At 42.5% G+C, this 5,197-nt stretch overlaps 1 pseudogene; it reads right to left on the bottom strand.

Moving 5' to 3' along the window:
* Positions 1-3,960: 3,960 nt before the first annotated feature.
* Positions 3,961-4,844, bottom strand: LOC124985793 (MARCKS-related protein-like; annotated as a pseudogene).
* Positions 4,845-5,197: the final 353 nt, after the last annotated feature.

Here is a 5,197-nt window from a genome sequence, read left to right as displayed (position 1 = left end):
TGATAACTCTTTTCCGACACTTAGAAACCTGACTCCTATTAACCCAAGATGTTGATTTTCTTGCTTCCTATTCTCCTGTGTGTTATTACACTGACCAACTTCTCACCTGGGCAGTCACCTCATGGGGATGGGCTTTGGCTGCACACTGAACCCCTGGGGTATGATTTGCTCAAACACTCACCTTGCTAGTTAATCCCTGCATCCCGGTGGCTCCTCTGCCCTCACTCAGCTACCTTCTTTTCTTGGCTCCCCATCCCTGCATGCTCCTGTTTCCTCCAGTTGCTCTCCTCACTGGGTCCTGCATCACATCACGGCAACACCACACTTGACCTTTTTCCTCTTGTATCCCTGGACGTTATGGACTGCCTCCAACAAATGCTCAGGAAGAAATTGGAAAAAGGAAAACGCTTCTGATAAAAACTTTGATTTAAAAATGTACTTGGGCTTTGAATCTAACTTTATAGTACTGTCTTGCTTAGACTATTTCTTGAATATAAATTTGAAATCACCAGTGGAGTCTCTGATTAACCTTCTCTTTTATGAGGATGTCACCTCCTCATACTATTTGAATTCATAAGATTCCTATCTGCTTTCAGATGTCTGACACCTCCTTTCAAATATATTTGTAATTCAATTCTGAGAAAGGAAAGCTTATGTGAGAGGGTGGGAGCTCACTCTCCAGAGTCTTACTAGCAACTTGAGTGTAAAAGACAGCTCTTGGAGTTGGAAAATACAGTTGCCAAAATATTTCTTTTATTCTTTGCCAATATATGAACTTTCCCAGCTTCCCTTGCAGCTAGGGGCGACCTACTGAATCAGTTTGAGCTAATGCAACCACAAGGAAAATCAGCCATGGAGGTGGGTTTGAGTTAAGTTTTGGCTTCTTGATTGGAGACAAACAGAAAGGGGTCATTCTTTAGTAATATCACTTTGAACCTAGATCAGGGTCATTTGTTCGGATCTAGAGATAAAAATTATAATAATGACATCAACAATAACAATTACTGCTACATTTTTTTAGTATGTTGCTATTAAGAAAAGTATTTGTATTTTTTCTTGAATGGATTTAGAGTGGGCATGAGGAGGATATAAACATAATAAAAATAATTGAATACTCTGAGGTCATCAGAACAGAAAGGCAAAGGGAATTTGTTCTTAGAGGGCTTGATGGAGATGCTGTATTAAAGCTGTTGCCATACTCCAGAGGTCTTTTAAATAAACTATGAAGGTCCTCATGGTTTCTCTTTCAGTCACAATTTGCCAGGCTTTCTGTTATTAGTAGCTGAAAATATCCCAAAGAAAACACGTTGAAATTGTTGTTCTTGATATGTACAATCTTTATATTATTTTTTGCTCCATTTCTGCTTTGATTGAAAAAACCTAATGTACAGTCAGGATTTTGTGAGTAGCCTTTGAATACTGTGAGTATTGTATTAGCATGTGAACACTTTTTTATTGATTGTTGTAAAACTATTGCTTTTTTCTTAAATTACCATTTTTTGGAACTTGGTCAAGTATGAAGCAAAACAGGGATATCTAAGGGACTTGTGGATCATTTCTCAATACTCTTAAGACTATGATATGAACAAAAAAATAGAATAAAGCAAGATATATATGTATGTATATGTATGGATAGATATATATTACATATACACGATGCATGTAATATATGTGATATATCACATACATATACAATATATATGTACACATATGTATACATACACACCCACACACACTCACACACATATACATACTTATATATGACTGTATTTAATTCACAAAATTTAGGCTTTACCAGCGACTTCAAGGGACACAAAAATTATCCTTGTTCCTGCTTCTGTGTTTTGAAACCTGTGATAGTTCAACTGGCAAGTAGGGACTCAGGATTTGGGTTGCATTTATACAGAGACTGAGGATATTAATATAAGAAATCAAGCCAGAAACAGTAGTACATGCATGTAATTACAGTAGCTCAGTGGGCCGTGATAGGAGGATTGCAAGTTGGAGGCCAGCCTTAGCAATTTAATGAGGCCATAAGAAACTTAGTGAGACCCCAAGTACCAAAAATAGAAAGAAAGAATCAAAGCTATCACACAGTGGTGTGCAACTGTGGATTCTGGAGATACTCAGTCAAGATATGCTGGGAATAAGGACATGCTATTAGAAGTGCTCTCTTATTTATGGACTATGTACAGCAGCTTATATTCCTTCCTGACATCTAGCATAGTCACTTGCACTCAGGATCTCAAACCTCAGTCATTCACCTGGTAGCCCCTTTTCACTGTGGATATTCACTGGGATTTGGGAAGATCATAACTCTTGCTTGGAATCTAGGAGAACAGCAGTGATCCATGGAGGAATTACGTCAATCTACTTACTTGCCTTGCATAAGCTCCATAGTATACACACTCACCACATCTATCTACATCACCTACCTAGATTTTCAAAAGAAGAATGTATTATCTGAATTGATAAAATGCTTTCTATAAAAAATAATACTTTGCAGGCACAGTGGCACACACCTGTAATCCCAGCAGCTCTGGAAGCTGAGGCAGGAGGATTGTGAGTTCAGAGCCAGCTTAAGCAACAGCAAGGCGCTAAGCAACTCAGTGAGACCCTGTCTCTAAATAAAATACAAAATAGGGCCAGAGATGTGGCTCAGTGATCAAGTGCCCCTGAGTTCAATCCCTCATACAGCCCAAGAAAACACTTTGCTTAATGCTACTTTATCCTTGATGACTGAAAGCATTTACTGAAGTTTATTGATTTGTATATGTGGGTATATATTTTAATAACTAAGAAAATATGGGGGCTGGAGTTATAGCTTGGTGGTGCAATGCTTGCCTAGTACATGTAAGGCAGTGGGTTCGATCCTCAGCATCACAAAAAATAAATAAAAAAAATGTATTGTGTCCATCTACAACTTAAAACTAAACAAGTGAACAAACAAAAAAAGACTGGGGATGTAGCTCAGTAGTAAACTGCTCCTGGGTGTAATCTCTGGTACCCAAAATAAATAAATAAATAAATATTACAAAGAAGAACATAGAAACTTTGCTATGACAGATTACTTTGTTCAATAGATGATATTGACAAAATTGACAATGAAGAAGGGGACAAAACTGGCTCTGATTTTGTGCTGAAGTTTAATCAGTTTCTCAGTAGTCATTGAATTATTCATTTGTTTATTGAGTTCTTTGCTCCCTCCTGACCTCAGATTCTCTCTCTCCCCATCATTTTTTTAGGACTTGGTTAAGACCCCCTCATTTTGTGAGTTCTGTTCTAGGTGCTCTAAAGAAAGGCATGCTTGGATTGCAAAGGGAGGAAGAAGGCACAGTTTCTGACATCAGAGGCTTGAATTTTAACTCAGCAGAAGGAAGATGGTTGGAAAAAAGCGTTGGCTGATTAAGAATACATCTTAATTTCTGGGCTACTATAACAATACATGGGACGGGCTAATTTATGATGAAGAGAAATTTATTGGCTCAGTCGTGAAGATCACAAAGTCTAAAATGAAATCTTGGGCATCTGTTGAGCTTTTTTTCTGTGTCATCACAAGGCAGAAGGTAGAATGGCAAAGCGGCCAACGAGGGCTGATCCTGTTTGGATAATGGCATTGACCCGTTTGTGAGAGAGGAGCCCTTGGGACCTACACACTCCCATGAGATGCCAGCTCCCAACACTTGCACTGGCAATGATTTTTTATTTTTATTTTGTGATTTCTATGTCCTCCCCAGCCCAGGTGACATAGGCACAGCACAAAAGACTAAAAACAGGGAAGGCTGGACACTCAGAGCTTAGGAGTAAAAGCACCCCACTTCTGGTTCAGGGATTTGGGGAGTAGGATAAGCATAACCCACCTGGAAAAGAATTGGGAGAGAGAACCAGCAATTGCCTTCTACAGTGCTAGGGCCAGGGAAGGAGGTAGGGCCAGGGACAGGAGCATTTCACATCACTAACCTAACTTGGGAAATTGTAAGGGGCAATCCTCAACTGGCCTTGAGAGAAAAACCAGATGGCTGATGGGAGAAACCACAGGAGGGAGAAGAGGAAAGCCTGGGAGGGGGGAAACAAGCCCTTCCTTTCTGGGCACGGGAAGATAGCCGGGGCACCATGTTCAACCACCTGTCCCCACCCACACTCATTCTGCTGAACACTGGGTGATGCAGGGTCTCTTTCCGGCCCAAGGGAGTGGACGGCTCTGCAGCCTGGGGTGCTGCCTCTTCTGTGTCTCCTGCCTTGGAGGCAGCGCTGGCCTCTGCCCCGCCTGGGGCTCCTGGCTTTCCCTGGTGAAAGCAGTGTTCCCTCGGGGCAGCACCCTCCTGGCTGCAGGCACCGATCTCCCTCTGTGCCTGCTCTTCCTCTGGGTGAGGAGGTGGAAGAATCACCCCCACCCTCCTTCCCATTTCTCTGGAAGGACATGCCACTCAACTTGAAAGCCTTCTTGAAAGAGAATTTCTTTTTCTGAGAGGTTTCCTTGGCAGCCATCTCCCCATTGGCCTCAGCACCCTGGCCAGGGGGTGCTGGCTCAATGGCATTGCCAGTGGCCCCAGCTGCCTCATCTGTTCCCTGCATGGGTTGCAGGGTGACTCCCCTTCACCCTGCTGGGTTACATTTCCATTGCTTTCCATATGGCCATTCCCCTGTCCATTGGCCTTTGCAGGTGAAGCACCTGCTGCCTCCTTGGAGGTCACGTTGCCCCCAGGAGCCTTGGGGATCTGCTGGGGGATGCCCAGAATCACCCCCAGCTCCCACCACAGAGGAGAGTCCAGAGGGTCCACCTGGCAGTAGGAGGATTGTTGAGCGGGAGGAGAACCAGCTACACCCCAGTTCCTTGCTGCCATGCTGTGCTCCTCCCCAGAATGCTCACATTGGGAATTTAGTCTCAATGTGAATTTTGAAAGGGACAAAATCATTCAAAGCATGGCATAACAAAACACACACAGAACATTAAAGAAACAAGAAAATGAGCTGGTGTAGTGGCACACGTCTGTAATACCAGAAGCTCAAGAGGCAGAAGCAGGAGGATTGCAAGTTCGAGGCCAGTCTCAGAAGTTTAGAAAGGCCCTGAGAAACTTAGTGAGACTCTGTCTCAAGATAAAAAGTAAAAAGAGTTGGGGATGTGGTTCAGTGGTATAGTGACCCTGGGTTCAATCCTCAGTACCAAAATAAGGAAAGAAGGAAAAAAGAATAATAC

Source organism: Sciurus carolinensis, chromosome 5 (genome assembly GCF_902686445.1).
Source record: "Sciurus carolinensis chromosome 5, mSciCar1.2, whole genome shotgun sequence".
NCBI lineage: Eukaryota > Metazoa > Chordata > Mammalia > Rodentia > Sciuridae > Sciurus > Sciurus carolinensis.
The sequence above is the reverse complement of the archived record's forward strand: the minus strand, read 5'-3'. Positions and strand labels throughout refer to the sequence as shown.